Consider the following 21,428-nt stretch of genomic DNA (forward strand, 5'->3'; position numbering starts at 1 on the left):
TTCCTTTTTAATATTTGAGACACAATCTATTCTCAATTTCCTGAAATGTGACTGGTCTCCACTTAATAAATAAATGATACAGAAAAAGCATAGAATCATCAGCACAATAATCCTCATTAGACTTTTCTTAAACCCCACAATTAGCTCCACAGGTCATTTTCATTGAAAGCCCAGAGCCAGTGACTTTTTGGTAGTTTCCTGTTTAATTCAGAAGAAAATCACCCAACATGAATGATAAGAATTTGTGACAGATTCTAAACATAAAGTCATTTTGCATTTAAGTATTTGACCAATTGTAGTTCTCACCACAGGACCCTGGCTCTCAAAACTTAATTTCTTATATAATCCCACAAATATTAATTTTCCTAAATTTGCTTCTTGATTTCTTTCCAATAGCCAAAATGAGCTACTGACTATTGTTTTTCTAACACTAAAAAAAATTTTTTTTTTTTTTATGGGCAGTTAGGGCAAAGGAATCTCATTCATCTCTGACTGTTCCTAATGCTTGTTTTTCATTTCTAAGGAAAAATATTCTGAGAAGAAGTTTTTGGTGACTGGAAGGGACAAGTGTTATTTCTATTTTAAGAGGCTTTCCTTAAGAACAGCTCATACGGGGTTAAACTGGCCTATTATCCTACCTCTGACAGGGCTGTGTTCTGGAAAGCCTTCCGTGAAGACAAACTCAGAAGGTCAATGTACTCAGATAAACTCAAGTTTTTTTTTAATAATTATAATCATCCGTAAACTTAGTCTCTTCGTATTTTAACAGGTGCGCTTTCTGAGGAAATACGTCCTGTGTACTAAATCCTCATTGAGTAAAATCATTATTATTTGTCCTAAAATGACTTAAAACCAAAAAAGCCATTGCTGTTGAGTAGATTGCGACTCATAGTGACCCTCTAAGACAGGGTAGAATGCTTTATAGGATTCCCAAGGCTATAAATCTTTATGGAAGCAGACTGTCACATCTTCCAGGGAGTGGCTGGGGGGTTTGAACCTTGCGTTTAGCAGCCGCACGCTTAACCACTGCGCAAGCAGGGCTTGTCTCTAAATCTTTCCAATATTTTGAAAATTTATTTAATATATTTTCTTTATAAGGTAACACAATTTACCTTCCCTTAAAGAGTGGAGGATTACATAATTTTCATTTTCTCTCCTTACTTTCTATATTTAAACATGGACTTATGTCCACACGGACTTATAGAAGCATGTTTAAATATGTTAAAACCCTGCCCTGTGCTGCGCCATCCTCACAATTGTTGCTGTTTGAGCCTACTGTTGTGGCCACTGTGTCAATGCACCTTGTTGAGGGTCTTCCTCTTTTTTGCTGACCCTACCAAGCATGATGTCCTTCTCCAGGGACTAGTCCTTCCTCGTAACATGTACGAAGTACATGAGACAAAGTCTCACCAACCTCATTTCCACAGAACACTCTGGCTCTACTTTTTCCAAGACAGACTTGTTCATTCTTCTGGCAGTACATGGTACACTCAATACTCTTTGCCAACACCATAATTCAAAGGCATCAATTCTTCTTTGGTCTTCCTTATTCATCCTCTAGCTTTCACATGCATATGAGGTGATTGAAAATCCCATGGCTTGGGTCAGGTGCACCTTAGTTCTCAAAGCAACATCTTTGCTTTTTAACACTTCAAAGAGGTCTTTTGCAGCAGATTTGCCCAATGCAATAGTTGTTTGATTTCTTGCCTGCTGCTTCCATGGATATTGATTGTGGATCCAAGTAAAATGAAATCTTCAACAACTTCAATATTTTCTCCATTTATCATGATGTTGCAATCTGTTAGGCAGTGTTTAACCTTTTTTGGGCACATCAATTTATCTCTGTTATTAAATTCAGGTTTTTTTTTTTTTCTCCTAAGAGCCATTGTTGATTCTATAATGAAAACCTGCTACCGTCGGGTCCATTCTGATTCATAGCGGCCCTAAGGATAGAGTAGAATTGTCCCACACGGTTTCCAAGGCTATAAATCTTTGCAGTGGAGAGGCTGGTGAGTTCAAACAGCTGACATTTTGGTTAGCAGCCCAGCACTTTAACCACTACACCATCAGGGCTCCTTGTTGGTTCTATATACATTGCTTATATGGTAACTAACTTTATGAAAACAGGAACATCAATGGCAAGGTAATTACAAGATAATTATGACTGTTGTAAGTTGGTTTTGATGTAAGTCCGATACCTCCTTCTTTTTTTAGTTTTCATTATTTTTGCCTTTTATTATCAGTATCTTTATATATTCGATCTTTATTTGTCTTTGGGGGTTGGAAACATTACATATAAACTTACAGATGTATTTTACCACATACATATATAAAAAAACACAAATGACAAAAATTTACTCCCATAATGAAGAAGAGATGGAAGACTTTGACATTTTGTCAGTTACAGTAATAACTCCACTTGTGGAAGGTTCTAGGTCATCTGGATTATCCTGGTGAATGGAGATGGCATTTCTAGTCAGAAGATTAGTGAGAGTTGTCTGTATGGTTCTTTTTTTTTTTTCCTTGATATATTTTGTGCTAACATCTCACTGCTTCCTAAATCTGCATATCAACTGTAGCAAAGTGATAGTATTTGTTTTCAAGTAACTGAAGTCCCTGATCTAGTTTAGAAAAAACTCCGGCTAACTCTTTCACTGTAAAAATTTTTGACAACTCCTCTCCTTCTTCTCCCTCATTATTTCTTCCTCCTTTAGCATTTCTTTCCTCTTCTAAATCCATTAAGTTCTGATCTGTCAATTCCCCTTCTTCATGATCTATGAGCTGTTCCACATTGGCAATATCAAGTTCTAAATTCAGCATTCTTGCCATATGGACTATTTTTCCACTAATCTCTTCTTTCATATTGTCCTGATCAAATGCTTGGAGCGTGTTCACATAACTGAGCAATTTTTTCCATATTCCCTGCATGTTTTTTCCTGTAACTTCCTCCCAGGAAGATGCAATGTCCCAGACATACTTAGGGTGGTTAAGTGCAATTTGTTGAAGGAACTCGAATACAACCTAAGTCAGAGACTACCTGTTTTTAATACTGTACCAAATTTAAATGGGAGGATCTCACAAATCACATCAAAATAAATTCCAGGTACAGCAAAGATTTTTCCTTCCTTTCTTTTCTTTTTTTCTTTTCTCTTTCTCTCTCTCTCCTTCCCTCTCTCCCTCCTTCCCTCCTTTCTTTGTTTTTGCAAATGGAGTTCTTACCATTCACATTTCATGACTATGGATCTTTCAACCACTTTAATGACAGGCAAGGACATTCCAACCTCTACTGATCTGGCCAACACATTCCTGGGTATAGAATGAGGTCTTTATTTTTCCTGTGTTTATCCAATGGGCATGTTTGATATCATCCTATGTACCTAACACACTGGATATCACTATCTGCTGTACCTATGACTATAACAAATTGATTATACAGAAAATGTTAAGTGGTGCCTATATTTTGTAATATCAAATTTACTTCCACAGAAAGGCCTTTTTAAGGAGCACTGGGGCTGGGTGGGTAAGAGTTTGGCTGCTAACCAAAAGGTCAGCAGTTCGAATCTACCAGGCACTCCTTGGAAACTCTATGGAGTAGTTCTACTCTGTCCTTATGGGTCACTATGAGTTGGAATCAACTCGACAGCAATAGGTTTGTGTTTTGTTTTGGTTTGGGCTTTTGGTTTTTGGTAGAGCAAGAGTTAAGTGCTCAGCTCCTAACCAAAAGGTTGGCATTTGGAATCCACCCAATGACTCCATAGGAGAAAGAACTGGCAATCTGCTCCCATAGAGATTAAAGCCCAGAAAATGCTACGGGGCAGTTCTACTTTGTCACGTGGGACTGCTACGAGTCGGAATCGACTCAACGGCACCCAAGAACAGCAAAGCTTTTCTCTCTCTCCCTCTCTGATAAATTTAATTGGAATGCATGTATTCCATATAGGGAACACTGAAAGCAACAAGGTTAAAACTTCAGTATCACTGACCCTGGTTCGGCACGGTAGAGTAGCAAACTTCTGGGTTTTATTGGCTTCTTTCATCATAAGATTTCTTCTATCTTTCCAAATGCAGTTCTGATTTGAAATCCCCAGTAGTTGTCCAAGTCTGCAACAGAGACACACACACAGCTTGCTTCCTACTCTGGAAGTCTTCCCTGTGCCTTTGGCTGGAAAGAATGCAGGAATCAAAGCATTTCCTTAAACAATGAAAGCCAAGATAAATCCACTTATTCTAAAAACAATAGAAATAAAATTTCCACTGGGATCAAACTCAACCCAGCTGATTAGCATTTCTTTCATGTTACGGGTTTGGCTTAGATGTCAGGTTAGAGGTTAGTAGGGGAGAGTCTATTAGCCATTACATTAAACAAAAAGTAATGAATTTGTGTTTTACTTCTCCAAATGCCCTTTCTCATGCGTAATGATCAGTGTTAAGTACCCTATCTTGGAACCTAATTTTTATTTGGTTTTCACATTTTTTCAGTTTGACACTAAGAGGTTTATTCTACAATTAACAAACCAGACCACCCACCAACTGCGGGAAGTCTTTGGGAAATATTTTGTTGTGTTTTAGGTTGTGTTTCTAATCTGCCTTCAATAGCAATTATAATATACTGTTAATGAGAAGACTGAAGTTGGTTGTTTTTGTTGTTGAAATTGAATATGTAACCAAAGTGGACAGGGGTGGGAACCTAAGAAAATGCCAGAAGATACAATATGTTCCTTCAGGAGGGATCACTAACCCTGTATATGTATCCAATATCAGGCACTTCAACCTCTACTTTCTTTTCAATTAATCAGATATTTAAAACAGAATTAAGTCCAATTTAATTATGTCTGCTGCTGTGATAAGGCTGCATGCACCTGGTTACAGAGTTATAGTCACATTTACTATACGTATTTTTTTTTCCTATCTTTTGTGTCTACTCTCTCTGTTCTTCCACAGGCCATATACCAAACCAAACCCATTGCCATCAAGTTGATTCTGACTCATAGCAACCCTATATGACAGAGTAGAAGTACCCACAGGGTTTCAAAGGAGCAGCTGCATGGCTTTGAGCTACTGACCTTTTGGTTAGCACCCATCACTCTTAACCTAAACCAAACCTAAACCAAAAATCAGTTGCCGTTGAGTTGATTCTGACTCGCGGCTGCCCCATGTGTGTCAGAGTAGAACTATGCTCCATAGGGTTTTCAATGATTTTTTGGAAATAGATCACCAAGTCTTTCTTCCTAGTCTGTCTTAGTCTGGAAGCTCCACTGAAACCTGTCCTCCATAGGTGACCCTGCTGAAATTTGAAATAACAGTGGCATAGTTTCCAGCATCATAGTAAGACATAAACCACCACAGAGAGATGGGCGGTAGTTTTTCTCCTTTTTGTAGTTGTTAGGTGTCACTGAGTCGGTTCCGACTCATGTTGTTAGGTGCTGTGGAGTCCGTTCCGACTTATAGCAACCCTATGCACAACAGAACAAAACACTGCCCGGTCCTGCGCCATCCTTACAATCATTGTTATGCTTGAGCTCATTGTTGTAGCCGTTGTGTCAATCCACCTCTTTGAGGGTTTTCCTCTTTTCTGCTGACCCTGTGCTTTGCCAAGCATGATGTCCTTCTTCAGGGACTGAGCCCTCCTAACAACATGTCCAAAATATGTAAGATGTGGTCTCGCCATCCTTGCTTCTGAGGAGCATTCTGGTTGCACTTCTTTCCAGACAGATTTGTTCGTTCTTTTGGCAGTCCATGGTATATTCAGTATTTCCGACTCATAGTGACCTCATATACAACAGAGCGAAACACTGCCCATTCCTGCACCATCCTCACAATCATTATGTGTGAGCCCGTTGTTGTGGCCACTGTGTCAATCCATTGCATTGAGGGTCTTCCTCTTTTTTGCTGACCTTCTACTTTACCATGCATGATGTCCTTCTCCAGGAATAGGTCCCTCCTGATAACATGTCCAAAGTATGTGAGATGAAGTCTTGCTATCCTCCCTTATAAGGAACACTCTGGCTGCACTTCTTCCAAGACAGATTTGTTTGTTCTTCTGGCAGACCATGGTGTATTCAGTATTCTCCTCTAGCATCATAATTCAAAGGTGTCAATTCTTTGGTCTTTCCTTATTCGTTGTCCTGCTTTTGCATGCATATGAGGTGATTGAAAACACCGTGCCTTGGGTCAGGTGTGCCTTAGTCCTTAAAGTGACATCTTTGTTTTTTAACACTTTAAAGAGATTTTTTTGACTGATACTTCCATAAACATTGACTATGGATCCAAATGAAATCCTTGACAACTTCAATGTTTTCTCCATTTATCATGATGTTGCTTGTTAGTCCATTTGTGAGAATTTTTGTTTTCTTTGTGTTGAAGTATAATCCATACTGAAGGCTGTGGTCTTTGATCTTCATTAGTAAGTGCTTCAAGTCCTCTTCACTTTCAGCAAGCAAGGTTGTGTCATCTGCATATCGGAGGTTGTTAATGAGTCTTCCTCCAATCCTGATGCCATGTTCTTCTTCACATAGTCCAGCTTCTCAAATTTTTTGCTCAGCATACAGATTGGATATGTACAATGAAAGGATACAACCTGACACACACCTTTTCTGATTTTTAAAATATGCAGTATCCCCTTGTTCTGTTCAAACAACTGCCTCTTGGTCTATGTACACGTTCCACTTGAGCACAATTAAATGTTCTGAAATTTCCCATTCTTCGAAATGTTATCTATAATTTGGTATGATTCACACAGTTGAATGTCTTTGCATAGTCAATAAAACACAGGTAACTATCTTTCTGGTATTCTATGCTTTCAGCCAAGATCTGTCTGACATCAGCAATGATGTTCCTTGTTCCATGTCCTCTTCTGAATCCAGCTTGAATTTCTGATAAATATATATATTTTTTTATCAGTCTATTCTGTTTCAACTGTGCAGGGCCATACGTCCAGGGTTGGCTGAAAGGCTCACAGGAGGAGCATACTGCTGGAGCTAGGCCTTGTCTGGCCAACTGCAGTCAAAAGAGGAGTGAGCCCCATGGAGAAAGACACACAGAGTCAGAGAGAAAAGAGGTCAAAATATAAGACTTATTACTGATAATTACAGATTGGAGGAGGTGGCTTGGATCTGCTGCCACAATCAAGCTCCTTGCACCTACCGCCATGAGTTCGTTTAAAGACCACAACCCCACCTCACTGCACCGATAGCACCTATTTCAAGAAGCCCTCCAGAAGTGAGAGAAAGGTGCATAACCTCAGGACCCACTGCTCCAGGAAGCCACACTGCTGAGTGCTCAGGGCTTCCTTCCAGTCTCACCATTCGGATAAGTCACTAAGTGAAGGTGGAGGGCAGAAGTAGTTCTTCCAATGTTGCTGTAAGGAGCTGCTGTGGACATTTTCTTTTATGAAAGCATGAGGATTCAGAAATAGGGTCCTCTCCAACACTCCGGATATGAGGTTGACTGAATGATCCTTATCGTCATTAGCTGCCATCAAGTCAGCTCCAACTCATGGTAATCTTATGTATAACAGAATGAAACCTTGCACCATCTTCATAATTATTGGTACGCTGGGTCCATTGATGCGCTTGCGTTAATCTATCTCATGAGGGTTTCCCTTATTTTTGCTGAGCCTCTACTTTACCAAACATGATGTCCTTTTCTAGCAATTAGGAATGAGCTCTATGGTGTCAATAAATTCCGATTCTGTGATTCCAGAGGAAAGGAATTTTATCTGCCTTCTTTTTCTATCTTTCACTACAGGGTTTCTTAAAGCAAATGTATAAATAAACAAGCAAACAAATAAGTGTGGAATCCAATTGTGTGGAATCGTGTAACTAGAGAGCATCTTTAGGCATACCCAGGGTAGAAACCCAAAGGGAATATCTGCATCATTGAAAAGTCAAAACAAAAAGGAACTGGCTGACTGGTAACTGATCCCTTCTGTGTCTGAACCACCAAAGTCATCCCAATCTCACTGTCATGACCAGAGACAGTGATTCACTGGAGTTTATATGAAAAGTGCAATTGGAAGTAGATTAAATGCTGAAGCTGAAATTCCCACCAAGCCTGTTTTTGTAACCTGTGGAACACATTCAAACAATTCAAGACCCATTTCCTGAAAGGATATTCTCAACTTTCCAACTACTCTGCTGACTTAAAATTGGACTCAGCCTTCAACTGGAGAGCATGAGGATCCTGAAACGGAAACAATTTTTTTTTTCTTCAAATAAAGAGCTGCAGGGTGCAGTGGAAAGGGAAAGGTTTACTTGGTAATGACTTGCTTCCCTTTCAATGGTTTCTCAAAAAGACTTAGGTATATTTATTTCCTTATTTTTTATGTTTTTAAGTAAATCTTTTTACTGAAGTAAAGCATACATGTAGAAAAGAGTACAAATCATGAGTGGACCGCTCAATGATTTTTTTTTTTAGGAAGAACACATGTACATAACCAGCCCCAAGTCAAGACACAGCACTCCATCAGCACTGCCAAAACCTCCTGTTGCTCCCTCCCAGTCATTACCACATTCCAAGGGACCGTCATTCCGACTTCTAACACCAGACACTAATTTTTGCCTATGTTTGTGCTTTATTTAACTGGAATCATACAGTATGCACTCTTGTGTGCCTGAATGTTTTTGCTCCACATTATATTTGGGAGAGTCATCCATGTTGTTATAATAATAGTAGTAGTTCCTTCACTCTCATTGCTGTTTCACATTCCATTGTATGAATGTGCCACGATTTATTTATTCATTCTGTTGCTGAAGGACATTTTGGATAGTTTCCAGTTTGGCCAAGGAGATGCAAATGATTGATGTGCTAGTTAGATCTGCATTCGCATTGTATTCAACAATTTTAATAGGCCTAATACGACTCAAAAATCCTGGCACCAAAAAACCATAGAGCTGAAAGAAACCTGGAGAGGTCACCAGACAACCTCTGCTTCTAAAAGGGCCTCACGGAATAAAGCTATCTTTTCCTTTTTAAATATTTAGAGTTGTACATAGGAGAATTATTTTACATTCCTTTGGTATATTAGGTCAACAGGATCTGGCTGTGTTAATGAATACCTTCCTTTGATCTGCTCACAGCCAAGTCAAACAAAGTACATTAAGAAGCCAGAACTAGCTACTGAGGCTACTTAGGATCAACCAAACACCTCACGGGATTTGGTTCCTTGGTTTGGAGGTTTAGAAATCATGGTTTCATGGGATATCCAAGTTAATTGGCTGAATAAGTTGTTCAGTGCTTCTAGTCTACCTCCTAGTTCATTGTGTGATGCCTGGGTCTTAAAAGCTTGCAAACAGCCATTCAAGGTACATCAATTGGTCTCTATTTGCCTGGAGCAACAGAGGAAGAAAGGTCTGTCAGGAATAGGAAGAGGAAATGGAATATGTAGCTAATTGCCTCCATGAACAAATGTTTTCTTTATCATGAGACCAGAACAACTGGATGGTGCCCGACTACCATTACTGAATGTTTTGATCAAAGATCCTGTAGAAGAATCCTGACCAAAAATGGAAAGATGCAAAACAGAATTTCAAATTCTCGTGGAATACAGGATTTCTGGAGCCATGGAGGCTAGATGAACCCCTGAAACTATTGCCCTGAGATAATCCTTAAACCAAAAATATTCCCTGAAGTCTACTCAAAACCAAACAATAGTTTAACTAGTAAAGAATGCCTGCCTTGAACATTGGGCTCTTTTAAGATACGTTTATATGGGATCAAATTGACAACAGAAACTCGAAAGATTAGCTAGGAAACTTAGGGGGCAGTGAGTTTATGTTAATAAAGGAACAATGGCTTAGCAAAGGAAGATGAGAATGGTTGCCCTACTTGAAGAATGTAATCAATATTACTGAATTTTAAGTGTAGAAACTGTTGAATTGGTGTATGTTCTGTTGTGTATATTCTCAACAACAACAAAAATAAAATAAATTATTTTTTTAAAAAAGAAGCCAGAACTAAGTTATGTATACATTATAGACCTGGATTTTAAGTGAAAAAGACCTCAGCAATACATAAAGACAACAGTCTAATGAAGAAAAAGAAGTTATCCATATGCCTGGATCTGGCCAGTGGATTATGGGCAGTGTCACTTCCACAGTGGAGCACTTCATTGATAATTCAGGATCTTCCAGGGGTCTCCCCCTTTTTCTCCCCACTCTGGCACAGTGACCATCTTCTCCACTAGCCTGAGTATTTGAATGGCCACTATGAACAAAGTCCCTCTGCCAACCTGCTAGGATGTGTAGCATGAGTGAGAAGTAAACGTTTGGTGTTATAAACCACTGAGGTTTGGTAATTGGTTGTTACCAGAGTAGAATCTGGTCTGCCCCAAATGATACATGGAAGGATACTTGTAATTCCACTTAAAAACCAATAGTCATAACTCTCTTTCCACAGAGTTTTGGAAATCAACTATTGCATATTGCAAGAGATGCACCCTTAATGTGACAACTAGAGGAAAACTATTAGTAAATTCCTCAAAAATAAATTTTGGCCTTATCAGCTGATTGCAGTATCTTCTTGCACCTAGTCAAATTGTTTTTGACACTGCTCTGCATATATGGATCCCTGGGAGCACAGTGGTTAAACACAGCTGCTAACCAAAAGGGCGGCAGTTTGAACCCACCAGCTGCTCCTCAGAAACCCTATGCAGCAGTTCTATTCTGTCCTATAGGGTAGCTATGAGTCAGAATCGACTCGATGGCAATGGCTTGGTTTTTGGCTTTTTCTATACTTTTTTTTTTTTTTCACCCTTCTAATATCTCCTTAAGAACCCTGGTGGTGCAAGGGTTAATTAAGCGCTCAGCTGCTAACCACAAGGTTGGCAGTTTGAACCCACCCAGTGCTCCAGGGGAGCAAGGCCTGGCAATCTGCTTCTATAAAGATGATAGCCACAAAAATCCTATGAGGCAGTTCTACTTTCGCACTGGGTCTCTATGAGTCACAATCAACTCAATGGCATAAACAACAACAACAATCTCTTTTATGTCCATCAACAGAACCAGAAACTGTATTTTATACCACAAGAGAGTCCAGGCCAAGGCAAAAGGAGAGGTTCATCCTCTCACATCCTTTAGGTATCATCTTATTCTTTCATTCTGTTTCAGACGCCTGCAGTCATCTGGAGTTTGTTGTTACTGCTTCTGCTGTCAATTACAGCCTTACACCTCAGGACAGGGCTTTCTGTATTTACCCACTTACCAGTCAATTGATAGAATAATGTGTGCTAATGAAGCCTATCCTGTCCCCTGTGGTGGCCTCTGTCCCCACCTGCGTCACCAACCAGAAAGGAAATCAAATGGTGCAGCTTTTTTTTTTGGAACAGATAGGAAAAGAGAACAAATCATTATTTTGAAAAAGTGGAATCTGAATCACATTCTACAAACAGCTACCTTCACAGCCCGTAGATGGGGGAGACCAGGGTAGCGGCCAATGGCCCTCACCAGGCCAGTGTGGGAACATGAGGCCAGGACCCAGGAACCAGACCAGGGGTAAACTTCTGCTCCAAGCACCGGTGGAAGCAAAAAAGAATAAGCCCAGCACATCTAAACAAGAGAAAAATATTGCTTCTGATTTTTTGATATCTAGGCTGGAGAATACATGCTTAGTGTGTGCCTGCCAAAAAAGCTTTGGAATTTATTTTGCTAGTCTTGAGTAGCAGAGTGTTGAAGGACATGGAGGGAATTCTAGGAGGGTGGTGTGTGCATGTGTGTTTGATTTTAAAATGGTAACCGTAGAGTAGTTAAGACTTTCTGGTCCTGTTGTAGCTTTTTTCTGTTTCTATTTTGTTTTGAATTATGTGAAAAACGTGATATTTTCAGGGAAGAGAGTCTGGGTAGGAGGGAAATTCAGGAAGCTGAATCAAAACAATACTGGAAACTCCCCTAATGTTCAAGCATCTCAAAACACATGTCCATAGAGGGCTTGGTAGCTGAGGACCCAGGGAGCTTTCCCATGGCTCATTTATTTCTTTGTTATCACAGCAGAGCTTCCTGTCAGAGACGCATAGCGTGGGGTGGAGCTGAAGAGCCAGGTCCTGTTCATGAGAAAACCAGTCTTAGTATGAAATATCAATTTTTCAACTCTTTAAGACAGTCAAGCAACATTCTGGGAGGGTAGAGAGTGTCCAGAGTTTGCCAGATGATTTCTGAAGACGTTTTAATGTTCCCATTCAAATGATTCCTGCCTAGTGTCAAAACAAAGCCCACTTATCAATCTCTTATAGACCTATCACATGAATACCATTATGTTAGTCACAAAAAAAAAAAAAAAAAGGTGCAAAATAAACCCAAGTATGGCCCCTACCCCAAAAGAGTTTTTGGAAGACCTTCTGGTAAATGTGGGATCAGAATGACAACTGACATGTGAGAACTTAGCGAAAGAACTGAAATAAAAAGTACAGGATCTAACTTGCTTTTAGCAGCCCCTGTTGAATGACAAGACCTATTAGAAGTCAAGCCCTCTGAGCCTATCCACTCTTTCTGTGGTCCTCTGGTGTATTTTCTTAGCAGGGAAACACATAATAGGTCAGCTGTCACTACCCAGGACCAGCCTTAGATGCATTTGCCTGCCAGGTATGACAAAATAGATGTTGGGAGGGCTCCCTGTCCAAAAAATGTTGCCCCCCTGTCTGTTATGGGGCCTGAGGTTCCATAATTAAAGAATTCTTCCTGTATAGGTAGTGTGATAAAGTAGAAAGGGCTTGGACTTAGGTGTTAGGCAGTCCTGAGTTCAAATCTCAGCTGTTCTTCTTACTATGGACCTTACGCAAGTCACTTCCTTTTGTGAACCTCTATTTTCACATCTGTTAAATGGGGATAAAGTATTTGAAAGTGGTAAAACAATAGGAATTCATCACATATTATCTTCTTCCTTTCTTTTCAGAGTCTAATAATGTAACTACTCCAGAGTTGAGTAACATCCTAAACTCTTATCATCTGATAAATTGGGTGCCTCAGCAGGGAAATTTTTTACCGCCTCCACTTATTATCCAGAATACTGGTGATCTCTAACCAATATAGCCAAGTGTTGTTGGCAAAGATGTCTCTCTTGTGATTTTTTTCCCCTTACTCTCACTTTATTAGGCCATCCTGGAGAGCAAGAACTCTGATTCAGTTTTTTCTCTCCAACATAGTAGGTACTCAACAAATGTCTGCTGGATAAATGAATGAATGAATTCTCTAAGGAGAAAAGAACAATATTGATTAGAAGGGGAAAGTACCCCAGAGCTCAGAAGGGGGAAGATGAGAGGGCCCCAAAACAAAATTCTTTTTTCCCTAATTTATAATTTTATTCCGAATCAGAACCACTGCTTCTGCTTTAGAAAGTAGATATATCACTCCTCCAGCCTCCTCCCTGACTGCTCACAGTCTCATGTTCAGTTATAGCTGCTGCTGCTGCTGTTGGTGATGCTGTGGAATAGTGTTAAAAAGCCTCATTTTTCTAAACGTTCTTTTGCCAATTTTTGCATCTGTTTTTCTGCTACTTTTAAGGAGTTAGCTAGCCACACCTGTTTTCTTAGCTACACTTGTGTTCACTCTCTTGGTTACACTAAGTATGTAACAAGCATGACTTACTTTCATAAAAATACAGCCTCATGGCAGATTGGGATGAGGCATGGAGGGGCGGTGCAGGGTTCTTCTCAGGCTGCCTGAAATATATCCACTGTTGCTGAGGTAACTGCACTGGTCCAGGCACCTCCCCAGGCTAATGGTGCCCCACACTGAGTGCCAACACCTCCTTTTATCTTTAGCAGTTACTCGCACATTCAGACAGTACCTCCCAAAACGAAATTACTATGTCAAGACAGGTGAGTCTGGAGGACTCTAAGTGTTGTCTATGCTCTGTGCTAAAGCTAGCTCTCCCTCTGGACATTAGATCCTGGGTTGAGAATGGATCACCAATACAGATCACAACTTTCCTCAAAGTAATTACAATTCTGTTGGCTTCTTGTCCTTTCCTCACACTAGACTTGGGAGGACCACTCTGTTTCATCCACACATCTCTTGTTAATTTAAGTTTTTGGTTGAGGCCTCTGAGCCCTTTATACAAATAAGCCTGGAGCACTACACACTTAAAGGAGAGGCAGGTTTGCTAAGCTCCGAAAGGGTATCTAAAGGTGCCTAACTACACTACAGAGGTAACACTAAGAAAGCCAATCTAGAGACCCTTCTGAGGATAAAAACGGTCTCCTCCATGATGACATTTTCTTCCTGAATGTACCTAGAATGGTTGGCAGATTCTCTAGACCAGCGCTGGCCAATAGAAAGTCAGGAGAAGCCACAAATGAAGCCACATCTGTGATTTTATATTTTCTAGTTGCCATATTTTAAAAGGTAACCCTGGTGGTGTAGTGGTTAAGAACTACAGGTGCTAACCAAAAGGTCGGCACTTGGAATCCACAAGGCACTCCTTGGAAACTCTATGGGGCAGTTCTACTGTCCTATAGGGTTGGTATGAGTTGTAATCAATTCAGTGGCAACGGGTTTGGGCTCTTTTTTTTTTTTTAATTTAATAACAGAGGTGAAATTCATTTTAGTAATATTGTTATTTAGTAATATATTACAATAATAATATATTATTTAACCCAGATAGTCAATATATTATCATGCTAGTATATAATCAATGTAAAAATTATCAAAGAGATATTTCACAATCTTTTTTTCATACTAAGTCTTCAGGGATCTCAATGTACATTTTATACTTACAGCACATCTCAATTTGGACTAGATGAATTTCAAGTGTTCAATAGCCACCTGTGGTTACTGGCTATCATATTAGATAGAGAAGGTATGGATGCAAAATATACATATATGGAATATATATATGTACTCCAAATTTCTGGTCAAAGTGGTCTGATGAGTCCACGTACTAGCGTATGCCATCTAATCAAAACACACAACTATAATAAAGTAGAAAATAAATGTGACTAGATGAATGCTTCCTCAATAAGACACTATGTCCAGTTCAACCCAAAAGTCAGCATCAACCATAACAGGAAAACACACACAAAAAAATTTCCATTATAAACAGGAAAAAGACCAGGATATCCTTTATCACCATTATTAGTTAACACAGTACTGGTAATACTAGACAGTACAATTAGACAAGAGGAAAACATAATAGCTGTAAAAATTAGAAAGGCAGATATAAAATAATCATTATTTTCAGATGACATGATTCTTGGCCCAGAAAAGCCAAGTGAATCAACTAAAAAGTTATTTAAAATATGAGAAGGCAATGGTTGTATCAAATTAGCAATTCCAAATCTCATCCCAGCGACTGAATGCATGACTGGTGAAGTCCCTGGGTAGGACTATTCCACGTGGCAGCCATATGCATCCAGTTGTGAGAGTTGGAAACAGTCCACTCATATAAGTCATCGGTCTACATGTATGAGCTAGGGCCACAGGAACATTCACTTCACCATGAGGTGCCGTTTGGAAGGAAGGGTGAAACTGTCCCCACACAAGCAGCAAATTGATGAAAACAGAGAGAGAGAGGAGGCAATCGGCTGACTATACACAAAAATTAATATGCAAAATTAAAGTTTCTCTATATACAGGTAAAAATCATTTAGAAGCTATAATCAAGAAATGATTCTGTATAAAACAACAAACAAAAAATACTTAGGAATTAAAGATGAAGAAAGTCTTAAAACACTACAAAAGATACACACACACACAAAAGATTGAAAACAGAAAGGCAAATGATGTTTTTGATTAGGAAGATTCAATATCACACACAAAAATTATAATTCTCTATTAGATTATTTAAAAATTTAAAGTAATCTTTTAAAAATCACCAAAGCCCACAGCTAACATCATACTCAATGGAGAAAGACTGAAAGTTGTTTCTCTTAGATCAGGAACAAGACAAGGATGTCTGCTATTCAACAGTGTACTGAAAGTTCTAGCCAGACCAATTAGTCAAGAAATAAATAAATAAATGGCATTTAAATCAGAAAAATTATTTCTAATCTCAGACAACATGATCCTATATATAGAAAATCCCAAAGAACTCACACACACACACAAAAAAAACTATTAGATCTAATAAATGAATTCAGCAAAGTTACAAGGCACAAGATTAACACACGAAAACCAGTTGTGTTTGTATACATAAGCAAGGGAAAAGCTGAAAAGGAAATTAAAACAACTCCATTTACAACAGCATCTAAATAATGAAATACCTAAGAATGAATTCAAACAGGCAGATAAAAGACTTCTACACTGAAAACTATAAAATTTTGCTGAAAGAAATTGAAGTTCTAAATAAGTGGAAACACATCCCATGTTCATGGATTGGAAGACTTAATATTGTTATTATGTCAATACTACCCAAAGAGATCAATAGATTCAACACAACCCCTATGAAAATTCCAACATCCTTTTTTAAAGAAATTGAAAGCAAATTTTCAAATTCATATGCAATTACAACAACTCCAAATAGCCAAAACAATCTTGAAAAAGAAGAACAAAGAAGGACTGAAACACTTACTGATGTCAAAACACAGTAGAAAGCTACTAGTATGCAAAACCAAACCTGTTGGTGTCGAGTTGAGACCAAGGGAATAGAACTAAGAATCCAGAAATAAGCTCAAACATCTATTAACCAATTTTCAACAAGAGTGCCAAGCCAATTCAATAAGGAAAGAATACTCTCTTCAACACATGGTTCTGGGAAAACCGGATCTTCACATGCAAAATAATGAAGTTGGACCCATATCTTGCACCATATATGGAAATGAATTCAAAATTGATCAATGACCAAAATATAGAACTAAAACCATAAAGCTCTTAGAAGAAAGCATAGGGGTAAGGCTTCGAGACCTTCTTTTAGGCAATGTGAATTCTTAGATATGATACCAAAAGCACAAGCAACAAGAACAAAAAGAGATAAACTGGACTTTATCAAATTTAAAAACTTTTGTACATCAAAGGATTGTATCCAGAAAGTGAAGAGACAACCCACAGAGAGGAGAAAATATTTGATAACCATGTATCTGATAAGGGTTTAATATCCATAATATATAAAGAATTCCTATACCTTGACAACCAAAAGACAAACAATGCAATTTAAAAATGGACAATAGGCTTGAATAGACATTTCTCCATAGCAGATAAACAAATGGCCAATAAAAAAAGTACATAAAAAGATGCTCAACATCATTAGTTATCTGGGAGATGCAAATCAAAACCACTTCACAGACACTAGAATAGGTATTATTAAAAAACAGAAAATAGTAAAAGTATTGGAGAGGATGTAAAGAAATTGGTGCATTGCTGGTGGGGTGGTAAAATGGTGCGACTGGTCCTTTCTTTCTGAGGAACAGTTTGGTGCTTCCTCAAAAAGTTAAACATAGAATTACCATTTGACCAAGTGTTATGGATTGAATTGTGTCCTCCAAAAGTATCTGTCAACTTAGCTAGGCCATGAGTCTCAGTGTGGTGTTATTGTCCATCATTTTATGTGATTTCCCTATGTGTTGTAAATCCTATCACTATCATGAAATGAGATGGATTAGTGGCAGTTATATGATGAGATATACAAGACTGGATAGTGTCTTAAGCCAGTCTATGTGAGATATAGAAGAGAGAAGCAAGCAGAGAGACAGGGGAACTTCATACCACCAAGAAAGCAGTGCCAGGAGCAGAGTGCGTCCTTTGGACCTGAGGCTCCTCAGCTGAAATGCTCCCAGACCAAGGGAAGATTGATGACAAGGACCTTCCTCCAGAGCCAACAGAGAGAAAAAGCCTTTTCCTGGAGCCAGGACCCTGAATTCGGACTTCTAACCTACTGGACTCTGAAAGAATAAACTCCTCTTTGTTAAAGCCATCCACTTATGGCATTTCTGTTATAGCAGAACTAGATGACTAAGACACTTAGCAATCCCACTCCTAAGTATATACCAAAAGAATTGAAAGCAAGGACTGAAACAGATACCATATTTTTATGCAAATAACGTGCATGTTATTTATACTTTTCTTTGCCAACCTCGCCTTTCCCCATCCTGAGATATTTTCATAAGCATACTGTGCTAAATTTTTTGCAGGTTGCTGTAAAAAATAATAAGCATAACTCACAAGAAATACCTCAAAGGGGGAGGGCGCATTTGGCAAAAAAAAATACAACACGCACATCATTTGTGTAAAAATGCTGTACTTGCAGATCAGTGTCCATTGCAGCATTGTTCACAATAGCCCAAAGTGTCAGCCAAAAGCATAACTCACAAAAATATCTCAAAAGGGGAGGGCGCAGTTGGCAAAAAAATACAACATCCACATCATTTGTGTAAAAATACTGTACTTGGGCATTAGTGTTCATTGCAGCATTGTTCACGATAGCCAAAGCGTGGAAACAGCCCAAATGTCTATGAACGGATGAACGGATAAATAAAATAATATTCCGCTTACGTACAATGGAATATTATTCAGCCACAAGGAGAAATGAAGTTCAGACATATGCTATGACACGGATGAACCTCGAAGACATTACGCTGAGTGAAATAAGTCAGACACAAAAGGCCAAATACTGTATGATCCCACCTATATGACATATCTGTAATAGGCAAGTGAATAGAGACAGAAGTGTATTAGTGATTACCAGGGGCTGGAAAGAGAAGAACTGTGCTTCTGTCTGGGATGAAAAACTTCTGGACAGTGGTGGCGGTTGTACTAAATCATAAATATTCTTTAAAAAAAAAAAAACTACTGAATGGGAGACTTTAAAGTGGCTACAATGGTGAATTTTATGTTATGTAAATTCTATCTCAATTAAAAAATAAATTACCAAAGAATTTTTTTGCAACAAGAAAAGCTGATGCCAACATTCACATTAAAAAAAAAAAAAAAAACTAATGAAATTCTGAAAAGAAAGATTGCGAGAAAGAGACAAAGAAACGGGGATGTACGAGCCCTACCAGGGATTTTAAATAAAGTATAAAGCTACAAACATTAAAGGAACGGCCAATTCAGCAACACTGGGAAGGCACAGTCACAGAGCAGTGCCTTATACTACAGCTTGTGAGACAAAATTAGATCAGAGCAAAATAAAGTATCACCTATAACAATTCTCCTGCAAGTGGTCCCACGAAAGATTGTCCTTAAAGATTGGGTCGTATTCGAGAGCAAGGACATGATTTTGGAAGTATTTGAGGTGACTCAAGGTTTGGAGTCCACATTTAAGAGAACAAGAATGGGAAACCCAGGGGGAATCAGCTGCTCTCCTCCCTCTGGTGCCTGCAGGCCTCAGTCTGATGGAAGATGTGCAAAGTATGGGCCTTGACATTTATCTGGCTGCCTTTGTACGATAACATATGATCACAGAACATTTCCCAGGGTCTACCTCTGTTCCAGTAGTGAATCTATGTAAAGTGAAATTAATGTCAGGGGAAAAATGGAGTTGTGAAAGCTATTCTAACATTATCACTTACAAACTGTTGACTTTGTGTTACTCACCTTACGTAGCTGGGTCTCAATTTCCTCATCTGTAAAACAAAGATAAATAATGCCTGCTACTTACTTCACAGAGTTGTTGTAAGAATCAAATTTGAAGTAAGAAGGTGCTTTGGAAATTTAAGACTATTTATTCCTATTTAGTTTATTGTCCAACAAGGCACTATCCATGCTTACTTTGTGTTTGAGTGTCAGTATTAATACAGCTCTAAGCCTGAAAGAGAGTCCCTCGGTGGTGAAAACATTTAACATGCTTGGCTGCTAACTGAAATGTTGGAGGTTTGAGTACACCCACAGGTGTCTTAAAAGAAAGCCCTGGTCATCTTCTTCCAAAAAGTCAGCAATTGAAACCCTTATGAAGTATACGGTTCTACTCTGACACACAGGGCATCTCTCAGGGCCGACTCCATGGCGTATGGGGTATGGGGTATGGGGTGTGGTGTGGTGTGGTGTGGTGTGGTGTGGTGTGGTGTGGTGTGGTGTGGTGTGGTGTGGTGTGGTGTGGTGTGGTGTGGTGTGGTGTGGTGTGGTGTGGTGTGGTGTGGTGTGGTGTGCCCGAGATAAAGAAAATAAATATAACCATAGTCCTCAGTTTATTTCTTTAAAATGGAACATCAAGGAATAGATCTTCTCTGGAGCAAACCATTCTTACATTCTTGAAGAATTGCCAGCTGTGGCTCTAAATGATTACCCAGGAAAAACCAGCTTCCATATTACTCTTTCTCTTCTATCGCCCTCTCATGGAAAATGCAGATTGTTTGTGTAAGAATGTATGTGAGATATCTTGAAACCATTCGTTTGTATAGACTACATATGTTTTTGACTCATCACCCAAAAGAGAGCTGCCTGACCAACATCAGAGTACAACATGAATGAGAGATAAACTTCTGTTCCATTAAGGTTCCCAGATTTCAGAATCTGATTTTACAACATAGACTATTCAGTTCTGCCTGATAGCTCTTCAATCGTATAAGTGGTGTCAGAGAGAGAAATTACAGAGTTCATGACCTTGGAGGCAGAGCAGTCCCATGTGATGGTCACGTGTAAAGTATGGCCACATCTACAGGTTGCTGATGTGGAGTGAGGATGAAGATAATTTTGATGACAAGCGATATATCGGCTTCCTGGGGCCATAACAAATTATCACAAACTGGGTAGCTTAAAATAACAGAAATTTATTCTCCCACAATTCTAGAGTCTAGAAGTTAAAATCAAGGTGTCAAAACGGCCATGCTCTCTCTGAAGACTCTAGGGGAGGATCCTTCCTTGTGTCTTCTAACTTCTGGTGGTTGCCAGCAGTCCTCAGTGTTCTTTGGCTTGTAAATATATCACTCCAATCTCTGCCTCCATCTTCACATGGCATCGTCTTTGGTGTGTCTGTGTCTTTACATAGTGTTCTCCTCTCTGTGTCAGTGTCCAAACGTCCCCCTTGTTATAAGAACAGCAGTCATTGGAATAGGGCCCACTCTAGTCTAATATGATCTCATTTTAACTTGATTACTTCTGTTGTTGTTGTTGCTAGGTGCCATTGAGTTGATTCTTACTCATAGCGACCCTATGCACAACAGGACGAAACACTTTCCAGGCTTGCACCATCCTTACAATTCTTGTTACGCTTGAGCCCACTGTCGTAGCCACTGGGTCAATTCATCTTGTTCTGGGGCTTCCTCTTTTTTACTGACCCTCTATTGTACCAAGAATGAGGTCCTTCTCCAGGGACTGGTCACTCCTGATAATATGTCCAAAGTATGTGAGACGTAGTCTTGCCATTCTTGCTTCTAAGGAGCATTCTGATTGTACTTCTTCCAAGACAGATTTGTTCATTCTTTTGGCAGTCCATGGTATATTCAATATTCTTGGCCAACACCACAACTCAAAGGCATCAACTCACTTTCTGTCTTCCTTATTCATCGTCCAGCTTTCACATGCGTATGAGGCAATTGAAAACACCATGGCTTGGGTCAGGTGCACCTT

This window comes from Loxodonta africana, chromosome 1 (assembly GCF_030014295.1).
Source record: "Loxodonta africana isolate mLoxAfr1 chromosome 1, mLoxAfr1.hap2, whole genome shotgun sequence".
In the NCBI taxonomy this organism is placed as follows: domain Eukaryota; kingdom Metazoa; phylum Chordata; class Mammalia; order Proboscidea; family Elephantidae; genus Loxodonta; species Loxodonta africana.